Source organism: Panthera tigris, chromosome F3 (genome assembly GCF_018350195.1).
Source record: "Panthera tigris isolate Pti1 chromosome F3, P.tigris_Pti1_mat1.1, whole genome shotgun sequence".
In the NCBI taxonomy this organism is placed as follows: Eukaryota; Metazoa; Chordata; class Mammalia; order Carnivora; family Felidae; genus Panthera; species Panthera tigris.
Window position 1 is genome coordinate 59,324,560 of NC_056678.1, and position 19,797 is coordinate 59,344,356.

Genomic DNA, 19,797 nt, shown 5'->3' on the forward strand with positions numbered 1-19,797 from the left:
TGGTAAAATGTTGAGACTTTCTTCTTTCTTCTTTCTTCTTTCTTTGTGAAACTTCTAAGACCTGTTTTATGCTCTGGCTGACCTGGCTCATTACAGTGCCCAATAGGTCCCTACATGCCATCAGTCTAAAAAGAACTCTTGTTGGAAAAGTCCACAATTCATTCCTGCAATGAATTCCCCCTTTTGCTGGACTTGTGTTGCATGAAAAGTAATCCTCTTCCACTGAGCATCACTGTGTTTCCAATTGAGAAAGGCTCCAAGGAAAAGAACAAGAAATTTTACCATCCATGGGGGAAGAAAAAAGGCAATATGCTTTTGCACACACATATGGTTTCTATAATAGTTTTATAAAAATTGACTTTGACCTAGCTCTCTGATAGAGACAGCCTGATTGAGGATGACAGGCCCAGAGAACCCGCCCCTGTCCGCAGGCAAGGAATGCCTGGGCTTGATTTGTGGCCCTGAATGGGAGCCTGTGCTGTGTGAGGTGATTTTTACACACTTCTGCTTTGCTGACCGACCTCTTCTAAGCTGCTTTCCCTGCACGCCAATCAGCTTCATGTTTCCAAACAGGATGGTGGACTGGAATCCATAAATAATGAGCATCGCAGGAAAAATCATCTCCCTAAAATAGAACCCAGAAATTTGTGCCCACATAACAGAGCTGTCACAGGGGCCTGTGGTATCTCCTTCTAAAACAACATGGCCGCCATTGAAGCCTCCATGGCCACCGGGCCACACATCAGAACCTAACACACAAATCTCCCTAAAACCAATTTGGAAGAGTTGAGTATACTCTTTCTGTCTCCCATCTCCCTAAGCCTACCAAGCCCAGGGTAGAGACCTGGGCTACGGGAGGAAAGCCTCCATACACTTGAGGGAAGGTGGGTCAAAACCCTGAGCTGGCTTATTTTAGTCCCCCCCCCCCATCTCTGCACCTTGGGCCTCCAGGAGACCCTTGAAGGAGACCAGAGCACGCCCAAAAGAGTGAAAGGAATGTTTGGCAAGAGGGAACTTTTCTACCTTGGAAGCCTTCTTCCATTTCTGACCCTGGTTTCTGCACACCACCCAATCTGCCATCTTTCAGACCCTGAAGACACTAAGCTTTGGGGCTTCACTTACTTTTCCCTCGTACCTGAAATGCTCTTTCCTCCATCTCTGTGCCTGACAGCCTCCTTCTCATTGTCATTCACCTTCCAGAGACGCTGCCTCTCCACACCATTCTACTCCCAAACCCTGTTCGAGTTCCTTCACAGCACATGACCCTACCCAGAAGTATGTGTTTGCCTGTTTCTTTACCTATATATACATCAACATATGAACTTCCCCCTCTAGAAAAAGCTCCACAAAGCAAGGCACCTATGAGCCCTGTTTACCTCTGCACCCCCATGACTAGTATTGCAGGTGTGTGGTAAATATTTGCTGAATAAGTGAATGAACCCTGAAGTGATTTCCAACTTGTGGATGCTATTCCAGTTTCTCTCAAAAAAGTAGATTTGGCAACATTGGGCCTATATTCTCATGGGGCCACTGCTTGCATGGGGTTCAGGAGCAGCTCCCCCATTTATGAGGTAGTTAATGCAGTTTAGTTCAACTAGGGATCAGTAGCCTAATGCAATGCCTGGCACATACTAGGTATCATAACAAGTGAGCTTGTTGGGTGTTGACCATGTTTCTCTGTTCATTAGCACTTTTTCTAAACAAAAACAAAAAAATGGGAAAGACTCTAACAAATCTAGCTGTATCATGCCACCTCTACAAAGGCTGAGTAAAAATCTAGGAGAAAACAACCTCCCTCACCGAAGGACTCTTTCAAACACGTTTCTTCTGGCCCCAGCTGTGGACGCTATCTTGGATCACCCAAGGATCAAAAGTGGACAGAAGTGGGAAGGAAGAAGGAGCTGCCGGTGCCCCTTCATAGGTAATGTTTGTGGGATTACGCCTCTCAGAACTTACCCCGGCCGGGGGGATCTCAGCAGGATATGTTCAGAATCTAAGGCCAAAATTCTATTCAATTGGGACAAAGTCACAATACATATGCCACCACTGACTTACCCAACACAGCATTGGACAGATTCTTTCAGGAGTGTCCAACCCGTGAGTTCTTGGGCTACAGTTTGGGGGAGTCACTGCCCACCCCACCCAACTGTCCTCACAGCCCAAGTTGAGTGGGGTCTCTGCACCAGCCTCTTCTCTCCCTGAGGACATGAGAGCTTTGCTGCTGAGCCTCAGTCTACTCACCTTTGCCTCCAGGCTGAAACCTTTCTTGCAGGCAGGGGCCGGTCCAGCTAGGTTGGACCGAACCCCCATTTCCGGACACCCTGGGATTGGCCCTTTTTTCTGCCCAGGCAGTGTGCTCTGCTTTCTTACTGTGCTCTCATTCTGAGTCTATGTTTTCTCTTTAGTAATAAACCCCAAATGCTTCCTTCCTCTTCCCTCCTACTAGACCTTCGTTCTTTCTGTCTATTCTACCTCCACCTGCCACTCGTGCCTGCAGGAATAGTCCACTCATTGCTAGAAGGAGACAGACTCTTTTCACACTGTGTACATCAATAGGGCCTCAATGTCTCCCCCAGACCTGACTCAACAGCCAGATCCATGATTACTATAGAGTTCCTTGTGGTGTCTTTTTTCCATCAAATTCATTTGCAAGGGAAGAGAGGCTGAAATAAGCTTGAAAACTCCTCAGTGGACTTGAGTTATCCATACTGGTCCTCTTCCCCAAATCATGAGGTATCAGGGGTGGTCCATGCTCAATCATCAGCCAGCCTATGGTCCAGTGAGAGCCCCTAGTTTCCATAGACTCCTCCCTCATAATTGACTTTCTTCCCCACTGACCTCTGCCACACCTGATCTCATTCAAACAAAAGCCAGTAAAACTGGATTTCAGCCCAGTGGTTTTACCATCTCCACACATCTGGGGTTTCTTTGGGGCTGGCTAGTGAGTTCATTGGTCGTTGGCTGGAAAAGTTTTGTTTTCATTCACAACTTTTCAGGAGACTCTACGGAGAGTTAAACTTGATTCAACAGCCTTCTCCAGGGTTTTCTTCTGATCACTTCCTCTGGACAGGAAAAGAGGAAATACAGTGTAGTGTCTGAGAAAACAAAGCCCAGTGGCTGACTGACCAAGGCGTAAGGGACTTGGCATTCAGGGATGGCCAGAATTCCCAGAATTCCCTCTGACCTCCCCAAAGCAGCAGAGAGCCTGCGCCCAGTAAGGGTGAGTAACAGCTCATTCTGACTTTCCAAGGCTACTGCGGAATTGCGCACAGATATATCCGGGAGCGGATCAAACTGGGAGCACATCCTGTCCGACACTCCCCTTCCCTCGGATGACTCCAACCTCTCGAAGCAGGTTGATGACACTCGCGCTTTCCTGAGCACGTGCTTCCCTCTGTGGTCTTGGCTCTTCAGAAATTAAAAGGCCCTTTAATGCTACTAGCTCTGTCCTCCTCTCTGCAGACATACAGATACACAGCACATATTTCAGAAACACATATGCACACATGCATGCCCACACACACAGAGCAAAGATTTACTGCTCTGGAAACGTTGCCTCTTTTACAGATTTACTCTTTGAAAAGTGAGAGATTCCCCTCCTGGGATGGGCCTGGAAGGGGTTGGGAGGGGGAGAGAGAAAGGCCTGTATATTCAGGCAGCCCACCCAGGCTCCAGGCATCTGGCTAAGGTGGGGGCAGGGGGTCGGTGAGGGAAAGAGGGAGGAGCAAACATAAATCACAAAGATTCGTGGATTGGAACTGCCACTTGTCCTTCGAGACAGGCGAGGCTCTAGAGCCATCGCAAAGATTCAGATGCTTCAGGGCTTTCTAACATCTGGTCCATCTGGATGAGTGCCGAGGTAGGAAAGCTCTCATTTCCAGAAGCAGAAGCAGCAGAGCAGTGAATTTCAAGGTGGGGACAACGGCTTGGTTAGCGAGCTGGGGAGTTTGCACAACTCCACACGGCCATCTCTGAGAGTCTAGAAGGCATATCAGAATCTCTGGAGTTGGCCTGCATAGCTTTGCATTTCATTAACTCATCACTGCAGAGACTTCCTGATATGGATTTTAACTCCTCCAGCCAGGGGCCCCACCGATACGTGAAGGACGGGGGTCGGCCCTGCACTGGGCGATGTCAGGTTGATGGGGACCTCCAGCCAGAACCCCAGAGGAGGAGCCCAAAGACCTGTGTAGATACCTGGGAAAGAGGACCACAGCTTAGAATCCCCTGCAGAGCTCTAAGACCGCCTGCTACTTATAACCGCGGCCTCTGGACTTGTCAGAAAAACAGATGTCATCAGGGCTAGCATCTCTGAGAGGCTAGTGTGGGGACAGAGGGCGGCACAGTTCTGCTACCCTCTCCCCGGTGGACCCCCTCCCACCCCAAGGAAGAAGGCCATGTTCAGTGCTGGGCTGCCTTGTGGAAGAGGGAAGGTGATGGGTTGGAAGTCACGCAGAGGACAGCAGGGAGCACCCTGCAGGTACAGGACGGCTGTCATGGGAGCCAAAGGCAAAAGAGTTCATTCACGAGGAAAGCAGAAGGTTGTGAGGACCAGCATGACGACCTTGAGAGCTCTGAGGGCCATGCCAGGAAAAGAAGGGGCTGCTCCGGGTAAGGGACAAGTGAGAGGAAAGAAAGGGAGGGCACTGCAATGAGCACTGCACAAATAGCCCCCTTCAGTCCTTTCCACACCCCTGTGGGGTGAGTGCTAGCATACCCATTTTCCAGGCAGCCAAACTGAGGCTTAAAAAGCTGAATAACTTAGGCGCGCCTGGGTGGCTCAGTCAGTTAAGCATCCGACTCCGGCTCAGGTCAGGATCCCGCAGTTCATGGGTTCGAGCCCCTCATCAGGCTCTGTGCTGACAGCTCAGAGCCTGGAGCCTGCTTCAGATTCCGTGTCTCCCTCTCTCTCTGCCCCTCCCCTGCTCATATTCGGTCTCTCTCTCTCTCTCTCTCTCTCTCTCTCTCTCTCAAAAATAAATAAACATTAAAACAAAATAAACAAATAAATAAGCTGAAGAACTTATCCAAGGTGGCCAGTTTCCAAAGAATGAGAATTAGATTCCAGGCTACGTCTATGTGATTCCCAGCCCTGCTCTTTCCATTACTCCATAAAGGAAAGCTTGCCCTGGGAGGAAAGATCACAGGAAGACGACAATGAGTCACTAGAGGAAAGACCTGTGGCAGGCGCTCCCAGTGCCCGGGGCCCGACTACACACGTCAGCTGGCTGACTGACAACAGAGGTACAGCAGGCCGGACCCCCTTGCCTGCGGGCAGCGTGAGCATCCCAGGGGACCGGACTTCGGCTAGCGGGGACCCCATTGTCACATAGCGCCTCCCTGTCCTGCCCACTCTCCCGGGCGCGCTCCCCCGCTGGCGGCAGGATCCCCATCTCGGTCCCGCTTCCAGGCAAGCTCTGAGGTGCCTAGCGCCACTGGCCTCGTAGATTCCACGATGCAAGCTGTCCAAAGGGTGTGGCTGTGCAATGAAGAATGAAAAGGACGGGAGACGGTGAAGGGGAAGAACGAGAAAGGAGAATCTGGGGCCCTGCGAGGTCCTGCCCTGCAGAGGTGCGATCTCAAAATGCCCCCCTGCCAGCAGGCTGACAGAATGAGCCACCACCGAGGTCTCGCTCTCGTGGCGTGGGGTGACAGATGGTTACAGCGCAACTTTATTTTCAGGTAGAGTTTCTGTTTAGCATTCAGAGGAAGTTCCAACCCCAGGGTCAAAAAAAGAGGAAGATAAAGGGAAGAAACACAAGTAAGTAGCACTATTCCCCGTGAATATAAATATGAGAAACAGTCCGTCCTTCCCTTTCTTCTCTCACACGTGGGCCAACAGAATTTGCTACTGAGCCGAACTCTACGGTCTGAATGTGGAATGAAGGATAGGTGAGCGTGCCTCCCCAACCCCCTTCCGGGAAGGACTTCCTGCCTCAGCCTTCAGCCGTTAGCCTGCTGCAGAGGGCCGCCTCCCCCGGAGTCACACTCTTGTCCTTGTGGTCCACATCAGGTGACTGAGCCATGCCAGAGGATAAAGGTCTGGCCATCTCAGCCCCGCTTGGGACAGCCCTTGTGTTCCCCACCCACTGGGGTTCACGCCTACATGGAATCCCCTCTCCTCCAGTGTGGGCTGGAGCTATCAACTTGCCCCTAACAAAGAGAATATGGCAACAAGAGAATATGGCAAGAATAAGGCTGCCACTTTTGTGACAAACTTATAAAAGACCGTGACTCCCCTCTCGCTAGCTTGCTCGCCCGTTCTCTCTCTCCATCTCTTGCTCGAACGCTCTTTCCCTTCGGTCTGCTCGCTCCCATTGTGAGATGCTCTGTGGAGAGACACACGTGGCAAGGAACAGAGCAGGGCTTCTACCGATAGCTTGTGATGAACTCAGGCTGTTACCTCACAGCCCATGAGGAGCTGAATCCTGCCAACAACCTCATGAGTGGGCTTAGCAGCAGACTGTGTCCAGTCAAGCCTGCAGATGAGACCACAGCCCCACCTGACACCTTGTTTGCAGCCGTGACAGAGTCCCCAAGGCAGTGGACCCAGCTAAGCCATGCCCAGATTCCTAGCCCACAGAGGCTGTGAGATAGTTCTTGGGGTTAATGGTACTAGGTAATAAATAATTAATACAACCCTGAGGAGGTATTCAAGCTCCAGAGCTTCCCAAACATTGGGCTGAGGCTGTTGTTGGACCTTCGTTATAGTCAGACCTCTCATTCTGACCGTCTTCTCTAACCCCTCCCCTCCTTTCCATGGCCATTGATGCCAAGAGTGCTCCTTAAAAAGCAGCCTGTAAGCCAAACTCCATCTCTGACTCTGCTTCCTGGAGACCCCAGCATGTGACAGGGCTCCTCCAATAAACATCTTATGAAATAACTGCACCCTCCAAATGCAATTCTGATTTAGTAATATTTAGGAATATCCCTAAAGACAATATAATTCAATTCAACACGCATTTATCAAGTACAAAAGTGAACACGGCCGACAGATGTGGTCGCTGCCTTAGGGGCGAATCACCTGCTAGGGAAGACTGTTGTTAAACAAGTAATTAATGGACTAGAAGCACAAACTTGCAGATTCCTGAGGGAGGGGGATCAAGAGTCAGCGTCTCCTCTTTCCTAACTCTCCTTTTACTTCCACTTCCTACAACAAGGGAGCTGGAGCGGGCACCAATCTATCTACTTCCCCCCAGAGGTTCTTCTCATCTGTGCACACCTAGGAAGCTCACATTCTCCCAGGTCGAGGCTGGGATGTCTACCACTGACTGACCCAGAGAGAACCAGCGTGACCTTTGCTGTGCATCTGCGGGAACCCTCCAGAATGCTAAGACTACCCTAGGGGTGAGCAACCTCCAAAGCAAACAGTATCCAATGGATCTTCTGGGCCCCGGGGGCCTGTCAGCCAAAGGTGAACGTGTCCCTTCTCCCAAAGGGACACAGGAGAGAAAAGAATGTTGGATAATGTTTCAACTGCAACACCAAAACCTGATCCCCTACCACGATCCTAATCAAAATCGTTACTGTTTGAGGAACTGGGTTTTATTCACTATCTTCTTCATAGCATTTAACATCACATGAATTATAATACACATTTTTTTTCCATTTTTTATCATATGTATCCCCTTCGAGTGAAAGTTTCTGCAGGGCAAGGATTTTGTTCATCCATTGCAATGCTTCCAGTGGCTAGAACAATCCTAGCTCACAGTACAAGTCCAGTGGGCATTAGCTGAATGAGTAAGTGAGTGAACAAATGACTGAATGAGTGAACGAATGAGTGAATTAACTTAGTGCCAATTTTCACATCCTCAGATATTGCTCACTTTAACAGTATAGAAGCTCTCGAGGTGTGGGGAAGGTAGTACTTTTATGACCTCCATTTTACAGATGAGGAAACTGATAAACAGAAAAGTAAAGAAGCTTCCCCAAAGTCACATAGCCAGCAATCCACGAATTTTAGCTCAAATCTCTCTGACTCCAAAGCCTTAGCCCTTTCTCCTTTTTCTACCCTACGGAAATCACTATTTACGGACACACAGAGTATAATTTATTTATTTCAACAGATACTTTTTGAGTATCCATGATGTGTCAGAACCATAGGCTCTTCAAGAACAGGAGTCTGCCTTTACTCACCGCTGATCCCCACTGCTGGAATCATGTCTGGCATAAAGTCAGTGCTCAGTAAATATTTGTTGGATGAAGGAAAAACCCAACTGTGCTAGGTGCTTGGACTTATAAAACAGCCACAGTCATTTTCCCCATGATGCTTGGAATATAGTGGAGCCACAGTCCCATGGAAAGGCTTCGGAAAGGATGAGGATAAGAAACATCTTTGAGCATAAGCTTTGTAGAAGGTGGTCTTCTAAGCACTTTTCATGGATTAATTTATTTAATCCTTTCACAACTCTTTGAGGTCGGGGCTACTATTATCCTTATAGCATAGCCCAGAGAGGTTAAGCAACTTGCTGAAGATCACAAAGTGATGGGCAGAGCCAACATTTGAATTCAATCAGTATGACTCCAGAGCTTGTGCTCCCACCACTGGACACTATACTGCCTCTGTATGATAAATAAAGACAAGACCACACATGAGTACCTGCATGCTGAAAATACTGGCATGGAAAGCTTTAACTGGGAGAGGAGCAGAAAGAAACTTGTCTGAGTCAGCTGGGGCCACCATAACAAAATACCGACTGGGGTTTTACACCACAGAGATGTACTTCGTCACAGTGCTAGAAACTGGAAGTCCAAGATCAAGGTCTCAGTGTGTTTGATTTCTCCTGAGGCCTCTACTCCTTGGCTTACCGATGGCTGCCTTCCGACTAAGTCTTCTCACAGTCTTTTCTCGTGGCCCTTGCACATGGCACGCACATCCATGGTGCGCCCTTCCTCTTCTTATAAGGACTCCAATCAGATTGAACTAGGGCCCCACCACATGACCTCATTAATCTGAGTTACCTCTCCAAACACAGTCACATTGGGAGTTAGGGCTTCAATATAGGACTTTGGCAGGTTGGTGGGCAGAGGATGGATAATTTGGTGCATGACGACCCTGTTTGAAATACACCACCATCAAAAAAAAAAAAGAAAAGAAAAAGAAATACAACACCATCAAAGACACTCTAAACACATGCTTCATCTGTCCCCAGGGAGAGCTGCCATAAACCCTTGTGAGCCACCGGTCAGGAGCAAGGCCATGTCTCTGTCCTTATTTGACCTGTCTTCTCCCCTTCTCCTGAGACTTTCCTACCTGAGGGGCTGGCTACCTGGACCATGTGCCTTCTTGACCCCATCTACAGCCTCACACATAGAGGTCGTGTCTTCCCAGAGCCATGAGTTTGTAAAGAAGAATTACTAATATTCTGTCGGGGCCAGGCAAGGTGTGTCTTAGCTCCCAGGAGCACAGGTGGTCACTCAGGGCAGAAGTCCCTGAGACCCCACCTCCTCCCTTCAGCAGGAGCTTCCCATGTGCCAAAAGGGAAGGACACACATTCATAAGTAGAGATTTGGTCTCGTGTTGATGCTAAACTGATTCTTAAGGGGCTTGAGAGACAATTGTCAGGAGGGAGAGCTTCTAAGGCTGATTTGCAGAGAAGTCGGGGCGGGGGGGTTGTGAACTACTTTGCCCTCTCCGGGTTCAGGTATGGAGGAGCAATTCCAGGAAATGGGCATTGAGAGGTTGTCCACTCTGTCCTCCTGCCCTCCAGTGGGATGGCTCCTAAATAATTCCAAAGTGATACAAGCTGCTAGGGTTTGAAAAACATCCAGAAAAGGAGAGGGAAGAACACACTAACTGGATTTGGGTTTCACGATCAACGCCTCAACTGGCGACCACATCAGTCCCACCCACCTCCCACATGAGCACACCCACCTCCTAAGCTGTCTTCAGGAAGACAGCAGCCACCACAAGGGCAACCACGCAATTGCCTGTGACCTGGAGGACGGGGGAGACCAGGCGGGGAGATGCGAATAACCTCGCTGCGCTTCATGAAATTCAACTTAAACAGAAGGATGCTCACTCACACTCCCCATCCCCCTGTGAAACAACTTTGACTAATTCTGACTGTAGGAGAACAAAGGGAGAATGCGGATGAAAACTAACACCCCCGAAGAGCCAGCCAGGAGCCAGCCCTGCATAGGGAGCACCGCACTGTGTGCCCTGCATGTGATATCACAGCACTGGTGCTTCACTCCGTGTGCTAGGGCAACCATGCTTCTCACGGTGTCTCTGCCTCCATAATCTCCAAAATCAAACACAGCCTAAAAATGAGGTGTTGAAAGGAGAGAGATCTTTAGTGAGTGTGGAGAATGGATGCCAAAGCACAGTCTCTTCTTTAACTGCATTGAAGAGAAGCACGTAATTACAATGATGCATAACTGAAGGTTAATTTGGGGGAAGCACCTTCAATGGGCTGTGTCAGTTTCAGAGGGTCTATGACAGTGGAAATTTGAGGAGAAATGGGGCTCTGGCTAAAACAATTCCTTCAAATAACAGTAGTGGTTAAGGGGCACCTGGGTGGCTCAGTCGGTTAAGCGTCCGACTTCAGCTCAGGTCGTGATCTCGTGCTTCGTGAGTGAGCCCCACGTCGGGCTCGGTGCTGACAGCTCAGAGCCTGGAGCCTGCTTTGGATTCTGAGTCTCCCTCTCTCTCTGCCCCTCCGCCCCCCAGCTCTGTCTCTCAAAAACAAATAAACATTTTTTTTTTTTAAATTTTTAAAGGAAAAGAAAACAGTACTGGTTAAAAAAAAAAAAAAAAAGGAATAAGGCTGTTCCCTCTTCCAAAGTATGGCTTGTGGGTTGCTTTGTCATTGGCCAACTGTGTGAAAGCTCGAGCTCCATGTCCGTCCAATGAAATGAGCGTCATCTTCCTTATTTTTTTTTCCTGAGGGGTAGAATTCACACACCGTCAGCCTATTTCTGAAGGTAACTCAGACATTCCCCGAGTCATCTGACTCCCGATCCAGGTCTTTAGTCTCAGTTCCACATGGTCATTCAGAAAAGTAGGGCATAGTGTTTGTAAGTCTTTCCCCACCTCACAGAGAACGAACCCACATGGCCAGCCAGAAGATGGCACCCACTGGGAGGTGCCTCCTGCACATTCCCCTGTACTCCTTCCCGTTGTACCTCCACCGTGTGTGGAAAACTTGATTTCAACACATGCACACATGGACACATACAACTCACACAGTACACACACAATAATAGTCAGAGACATGGAAAATGGAGCTAGAAAGATAGTTCACTGGGAGGCTCCCAGCCCTGGCCAACACCATGTCCTGGGGTTTTCTGATCTCTTTCCTCAAAAATCACAGCCCTAGCAAGTGGAACCACAGTTACACACACACAGACATACACACACAAATACACACCCCCTCCCTGGGCTTTCAACATCAGTCCACCTTCCAAAGCCCCCTCCTGAAGTGAGAACTGGCTCCCTCGATGGCCCAGCTCAACTAGGCTCCACATATAGAACACACGTGGATGAAGATCTAGGAAGTAAGTGCCACTCACTCCCACCTCATCAACCACTTAGATCCAACCCTTGGAGCCACTTAGGTTGTTAGTGGGAAAGAGACAGCAATGTGCCACAGGGGCTCAGAACAGAACTTAGGGTCAGACAGAGTTGGATTTACACCTCAGTTCTCCCACTCTCAGAGAGCTCCACGACACCGTCACCTCCAAGAGCAACATTCACAGAGACAACAATGTGAATGATGCTCCCAGAGTGGTCACATGCCGTTGCCCTAGCCACTAGCCAAGAACTAGGAGTATTACTTGACCAAGTGCTTAACTGTCCTGATCCTCAGTTTCCTTTATTTATAAAGTGACTATTTTGATGTCTATGTCTCCAACTTGTTCTAAGGATTCAATTAGGTGATATATGTAATACGCTTAGCACAGCGCCTGAGACATTGAAAGCAGTCATTTATTTTCTTTAAAGTCCCCTTTAAAGGGGATCGTGCCCACACAAGGACTCAGAAGTACTTGTTTTCAGGGCTTCATGCAAGGAAGTCTATGGCGAGCCAAAGGTCTCCCATCCCTACCCATGAGCCTTTCTTGATTTGCCAGCCAATCCCAAATCCAAGTATTTTCACCGCCTAAGTTCTTCACGGAAAGGAGTAAGGTTGAGGAGAACAAAGCCACTATGGGACAGCTGAAGCTTTGGTTAGAATGATAAGGAGCAAAGAGCCCATTCTTCCACACCATGACACACCTGACCTGTCCCCTCAATCCCTAGGGTCACGCCACCTCATACTTAGAATAGGGGTCCCCATCAGACTCTCACCCCTAATCTTCAGGCAAGGGATTTGGATATAGAACTAACAAAAAGTTAGAGGGGCACCTGGGTGGCTCAGTCAGTTAAGCATCCAACTTTTGCTTTCAGCTCAGGTCATGATTTCATGGTTTGTGAGTTTGAGTCCTGAGTCAGGCTCTGCAGTGAGAGTGCAGAGTCTGCTTAGGATATTCCCTTTCCTTCCTTCCTTCCTTCCTTCCTTCCTTTCTTTCTTTCTTTCTTTCTTTCTTTCTTTCTTTCTTTCTCTCTCTCTCTCTCTCTCTCTCTCTCTCTCTCTCTCTCCCCCTCCCCTGCTCACTCACATGTTCTCTGTCTTAAAATAAATAAGTAAATTTTTTAAAAAGAATTAACAAAGAGTTAGGTCCAAAGGAAAGTATTCTGTTATGTTTTTACCACGTCATACACATGATACAGTTTGTTATGCCCTTTGTACATTGGCCCTTCTCATCTAGGATTCTAGAAGAGAGTTATGCTCTGATGCTGAAGGCAGACACTTTCAAACATGCATGCATCCCCATCAGTGACTTGACTTCTCTCCCGCACATGTTACTATCAACGGATCCTTACAAGAATGGAGAAAATCATCACTCAAATCATTTTCTGTGTTCCTTGGTAGGATGAAGAACCCAGGAGGTAGATAAGGCAGACATCAGTATTTCCAACTTACGGATGAGTAAGATGAGTTTAGAGAGCTGGAAAACGCACGGTGACAAGATAGGTGAGTGGCAAAGACAGAACTCAGTCTACAAACTCCAAAACAAAAGCTCCCTTGTCACAACAAGTGGACCTAAGAAGTGTCTAAATCCAGCACCTGTAATCCTCACCACACAAGTAGGATCTCAGAGACTTTCAAGGAGGAAGGAACTTCAAGTTCATCTACTGCAATTTTCTCATTTTACAGATGAGAAAACTCATTTTAACAGGTACCATTATCACGTCCACCTCTCTCTAATGAGGTTGTTTCCACATTCACAGTCCATATTAACGTAACTGCTCATTGGACACAGTGGATTCTGCTGAGCACAAAGGACGCAGTGGTAACAGATGAATTCACGAGTCCTGCATTTTTAGTGACTTACCTCTGTCCAGTGCCCCGACTGGCCACAAACTAGCAGCGTGACCTGAGGAAAGTTCTTCAAGTTTCTTCATCTGTATAATGAGATTGGATTAGAGAATTTAACTCCCGTTAAGGTCTGTCCCAACTCTAAAATGCCTTATCTGTGAAAGTGCTTTCAGGGGTCATCTACTCCAGCCACCACGCTCCTTAGAGGTAGTATCTGTATAAACTCTTCTTCCTAAGACCAGTTTTAGTCCCAATTCATCCTTCTGAGGGTCTGCCCTTCCGCAGTTGGCTTTGGTGAAGGCACTCATTTAAATTCCAATGAAATTCCCAGCAAAGTTGACCGCCAACAGACAGACCAGCCTTTTAGACATTAGAGAAACAAGAGTTTCCACTTCTCCAGACCCAGCCCTGCAGGCTCCAAGCATTGTGCCAAAGGGAGTAATGTCTACCCTCACATCAGCACAGCCCTCTTCCTTAGACACCTGAGATTTACTGCTCTAACCTGAGGCGGTCCCCTGCTTCTGAGCCTCTCCATCCCCTGGAAAAGAAGTGCGGGTATAAGCCATTCCCAGTATCTCAGTCTTACAGGGCCAAAGTCTTTCTGATGGTTACAATTCCTCTACAAAAGAAAGAATACTGAATGTCCAAAGGGGGCACCCAAGACAAGATGAGGAAGTCACAGTTTGGGGTCAAATACATACAAGATGATCTAAGGAGATAACAGCAGCAAGTAGTAGGTGGGACAAGACAAAATATAATATATTAGAAATGCAGAACTACACTGACAGCTGAGTTTTTTCTTATTTTATTTGAGGAAGTATAAAAAATACAAAAAAGTTAAAAAAAAGAAAAAAGAAAAACCTACGTTAACACCTACAGCTTCTTTACTACACTAAAAAAGAGCATTTTGTTATATGTGAGTCCCTAAATGGTAAAGAGAAATAAAACATAGTAAAAGATGAAATACTATTTATAGGTTACCCTCTGGACCTTCCCTTGCCCCAAGACCCCCCTGTACATTCAGACAGATACACACATACACACACACACGCGCGCGCGCACACACACACCCCTATGCACATACACATAAGCATGCTTAGTCACAAGGCCATCCTCATGAAGGGTCCAATCTTTCAATGTATTTCACAACTCAGTTTTTGTACACGTTACATTTAGACCGAGTTACTCAAGGGAGCTTGAAACGCAAAGACAATCGGTAATAACTAATCACAATCTCCTGAGTTTTTAATTACTTGTGTTGCCTCATAGGGATTTTTGCACTTAGGATGCCTTTTGCTTATTCTAAAGTGTAGCGGTTTCCGTTATACCACTATGTTTGCATTTTCAAGTATATATATATTTTACACACATATGATATAATATGCATCTTTATTCCATTAATGATAAGACACTTTTAATCAGAGGTCCACTCACAAACGCCTGCATCATTTCTCTTAGCAGCTCTTTGGATCCCTGCGTCTACACTCAAGTCCAAATGGGCACAGCTCCAGAGTGCCTACTAAAAAACACTTAGTGCTGGTCTAGCAGAAAAAAGTTATAGTATGAAAGGTTTACAGGGCATCTGGTTTTAATCAGAGAACTCATGTACATAGTCCTGTTTGTCTTCTGACATTTCCTTAAAATAAGAAAAAGTAGTCAGTCCCATTTTATTGAAGGGACCACTAAAACATTAGAGGTTCAATGTGATTATTTTCATAAGTAGAGGAGGGTCAGAGAGGCACCAGGTCCAAAAGTTTAAGGAGTACAGTCTGCTCCTGAACTGCATCGCCAGACAGGCTTGCTACAAAGGCAAACGATCACACAGATTAGTGGAACACTGTCCCTTAAAGTCTCTCCAGGAACGACCTCGGGATCTCTGAGAACTGGCTCCACCTCAGGTTTTACAGCTGAATCATAAAGGACAGAGAAAGTACCCAGTGCTGGGAGGCGTGGTGGGAAGTCAACTTGCAGACATGGGGCACTTGACTCCACAGGTCATAGGAGGGCAGACCCAGAAAGCTGGGGAATGAGAAGCTGGTTTTAGGCAAAAATCTGAGAGGCAGGACTTTGAATTTCAAAGAAGGCTCCATAAAGCATCAGAGAGCCACCCTACTGTCGCATCAGTGACCTGTGGGAACAGGGAGCGCAGGGGGTGCTCCAAAGGCCTAACTCACACCCAACCAATGCGATGCCACCATTATCAGAGCTTCCAGAAAAGAGTTCTGTTTGAGAACCTTTAAATTAAATCATGTGCCAAACCCATCAATAGTGGGTGCCTGCAGCACGGTGTTGAAATAGTGAGAGCCACTCTCAGGCTCTGCAAGAAAGAATTACTGTGATCAAGGGGCACCTGGGTGGCTCAATCGGTTGAGCTGAGGGTAGGACTTGGGCTCAGGTCATGATCTTGTGGTTCGTGAGTTCGAGCCCCACATCAGGCTCACTGCTGTCAGCGCAGAGCCCACTTTAGATCCTCTGTTCCTCTCTCTCTGCCCCTCCCTCACTTGTGCTCTCCCCAAAATAAGTATTTAAAAAAAAAAGGAATTAGTGTGATCAGTTAGCAATGTCTGCCATTGGCACTGAAAGAAAAACCACTTGTGGACAAATCCTGTATTGAAAGTAACCATCAACAGGGCACCTGGGTGGCTCAGTTGGTTGAGTGCCCCACTTTGGCTCAGGTCATGATCCCATGGTTCACGAGTTCAAGCCCTGTGTCGGGCTCTGTGCTGACAGCTTGGAGCCTGGATCCTGCTTTGGATTCTGTGCCTCCCTCTCTCCCTCTGTCTCTTCCCAGCTCGTGCTCTGTCTCTCAAAAACTTTTTTAAATAAACAAAAGCACATTTTTAAAAAATAACTATCAAAATAAAAATGTTACATTCCTGAGATGCCAGAGAGTTTCCTTAGGATACTCCCCTTGAGACTTTCATTTGTATGCTCTCTAAAAGTTTCTTGAAAATTTATATATACCTTAATGCTTTTTAGTTGACATTTCAGACTTTTCATCATAAGCATAAACAGTCACAAATGATGTGATTTATGGTTGTCATAAATATCAATATTTTAAAATACATTCTCACATTCCCCTTGCTAAGTATAGGCGATGGAATTTAACATAATTTGATAGCCATGATTATCCGTTTTTTTAAATACACGAGCAATTTTTTATGTCAAAAAATTTACATCACTTCTTTTTCTCCTTAATTTTAGTTTCTCTCCACTTTTCCACAAGACTTTATCCTAATGTAACATTATATTTGCTTAAAAGTCTTTTACTGATCATCCTATCATAATTCTATGCACTAAAATATATTATTCAAATTATTTCTAAATTTTTGGTAGCTATAAGGCTTTAAGTGTACATGAAATTTCTCCAGATTTATTGTTACAATTATTAATAAACGATTGATCAATTTAACATAAATATATAAACATTTTTGCTAAATAACTATTCAACATAAATATAATGTTTTAGAAAAACTTATTTCTTAATGAGAATGGGAGGACTGGGTTTTTTTTTTTTTTTTTTCAGTGAGTTCTATGACAGTTTAGGATCTGTGAGGAAAGTCATGAAAGACTGACAGGAGCAAAAGAGATTTTGGATGTTCTTTCAGTGAAAAGCTGGGTGTTGTCTAGAAGGACCACACACCCTCGCCCCCAGGAAAGTTATCTGATTCTGTAGGGGTGTATGCCTTTGGTTGTCTTTGACAGTTTATTTTACAATTCTGCAAATTGAAAGTAATAAAGATGATTCTTGTCCATAGAAATGTAAACTGATTTTGTCTAATAGAGACACATATTTCTGCTCTTCGGAAAACATAATTCCAAACATTAGCTTTCATTGCCCTAGAAGATAATTACCAGTTTGGTATCTATTAACAAATCCATTTCAGCATTTATGACTGTCTGTGTGTGTGTGTGTGTGTGTGTGTGTGTGTGTACATAGGATTTTTCCTTTTTGAAAATGATGCTGTAATAATCAGTTATATTTTTACTTTATGTTTTTATAGACAAAAGCCCTAGGAAACTGTTCACACATGTATGATGATGGGAAAGGAAGGAGTTCTATTACAGCACTGTCCCTCTATCCTTTGCTGTTCTAAGTTATATGTCAAAACTCATACATTGATCTATAATCAAAATTTATTTTAATGAAACTTAGAGCTGAAAACTCTTCCTTTAGTTTTGGAAACAAAGAACTGGAAGACACCTAACCTGTACAAGTTTTCACAACCCAGCCATTAGAGTCATTTGCTTTTTCAGAACCAGTATTTGGAAATCTTTGGAGCCCTAATGGTCTTTATACCTGGGGACAATGCACCATGGGAAGACTCAGAACAGATAAGCGCTATTCATTTCTCTTGTAAAGTGGGAGCAGAGTTATTGTAAATAGGGAGGTAAGCCAGAAGCAGTATGGGCTGATTTTAAGAGAGAAAAATTTTAGGAGAGAATATGTTTATGGGTTGAGGATGTGAAATTGGTACCCTTAAAAGTTGTCTGAGAAGGCTTTGTGAACCTCCATGAACACAGGTCCAAAGTGAAGACTACTCACTCCATTAAGGCAAAGTCACCCCACGCAGAAGCATCGAAATCAAGAGAACCAGCTGGAGAGTCCTTAAGGCTTTAGCTGTGCTTCCCAAATCCCAGGCTTTGACTCCGTTATGATCCACTTGTGCCATCCACCTTGCTGGACACCAAGTTTCTCCCGGCAACTGCTGTACAAGCCTTGACTGCTTTTCCTCTGGGATATGAACCGACTCCATCTTTGATTCACTCATTCCTTCAACTCACTCTGATCCTTGTTGTTTGTATTTCTAAACAAATTATGCCAGGAAGTGTGTACAAAATGCTTTTTAAGCTTTGCCCTCCACCAAAGCTCAGGAGTAAAAATTTGTGGGAATAGAGTAGAGCTCAGAACACTCCACAGAGAGCTCAAACTTCTTACGTCTCATGCTTTAGTTTAAAATTTCACCTGAACCTTGTGTTCTATTTTACAACTCAACAGCGTTCGTCTTAGTTTTCCAAGATACTTGAGATCATTTGCCACTGAATAAAATTGATGCTGGAAGAAGATATGTCAGGACCATCTTGTGACTGCCTTGCATTTCAGCAGAAAGTTGTGTTTAAGAAGTATATCATCAAGCTGTTTAGAAACCATGACATAACACTTAATCTGGTCAGCCTCAGCAGAAAAGCCCTGAGGGGACAAGGCACAAGTTAGGTAAGTTTTGAAGCCGGGAAGAAGATGGGTAAGAAAGTTGGGAACACACAATCCTCCCATTCGATGGACATTGTAATAGAGTCCTACACAGTTGTGGGAGAAAACATCCTGGAGTGATGGGTGCTCAGGGAAAGAAGGCACTAGAAAGGCACAGAAAGAGGGAAAAGAGGGATGCAATTGAGACATACGAAGGATTACATTAGATTATTCAGAACTTTGCCAGTAGACCACAGGTTGGAGTAAATAGCACGCAATCCAGGGAGGGGGCAGAGTTAAGGCTTTTATTCAGACTTCTAAGCATCGAGACCCAAAAGCTAGCCTCCTTTCAAATGACAGCTTCACTTAGAGAGCACCTGAGTCAGCCGTGCTCAGGCAAGAATATCCCCTTAGAAGGTGGTAAGGGGAACACGGAATCTTCCTCACCAAAAAGGACAATGTCAACCTCTCCTTTTTATCCCAGGCACAGCTAAAACCATATGTTCACTGTTTTCATGGTTTCAGAGGGAGAAATAAAAAACGGCCTATTATTTTCATACCTCATTTGCATAACGGGCAAGAGATAACACATAGCCCAGAGGACAATGGCCATCCTCTTCAGGCCTTAAAGATGACATCATCTGCTATATCTTTGAAGCCCCAGCAAGGTGGGGGGGGGGGCGGGGGAAAGGAGGGGGCAGACAGTTTCCCTTGGGTTCATGTTCAGCAGGCAGCACGACCTTAGCTTGCTTTGTTGAAAATAACTTTGTTGTCTCCCATCGGCCTCTCAATCATGAGGTATCTAAGTAAGAATTTACTATAACGAGATGGGCTGATCACCTTTCAAAAGTTCACCAATGATTGATTCAAGGCCTGTGTCGGGACAATCGGCGGAGCTACATAGACACAGAAAGCTCTGCTGCTGCCCGCAAGGAGTCCACTTTCTAACACACACCAGATAGTCAACAGCCAAGTTCATTAAATATATATTTAGCGCAGGGGCACCTGGGAGGCTCAGCCCATTAAGCGACCGACTTGGCTCAGGAGTTCGAGCCCCGCGTGGAGCTCTGTGCTGACAGCTCAGAGCCTGGAGCCTGCTTCAGATTCTGTGTCTCCCTCTCTCTCTGCCCCTCCCCCGCTCGCGCTCTGCCTCTCTCTCTCTCAAAAATAAACAGTGAATATATAGTGCATAGACTATCAATCCATCAATACTTATTCACTGTTCATCTACTTCATGCTAGAGAG

At 46.2% G+C, this 19,797-nt stretch overlaps 1 long non-coding RNA gene across 2 annotated transcripts in view; it reads right to left on the minus strand.

The window, feature by feature from the left end:
* LOC122235943 overlaps positions 1-19,797 on the minus strand; it is a 286,446-nt gene that overhangs the window by 238,317 nt on the left and 28,332 nt on the right. The gene's annotated exons all lie outside the window — the stretch shown is intronic.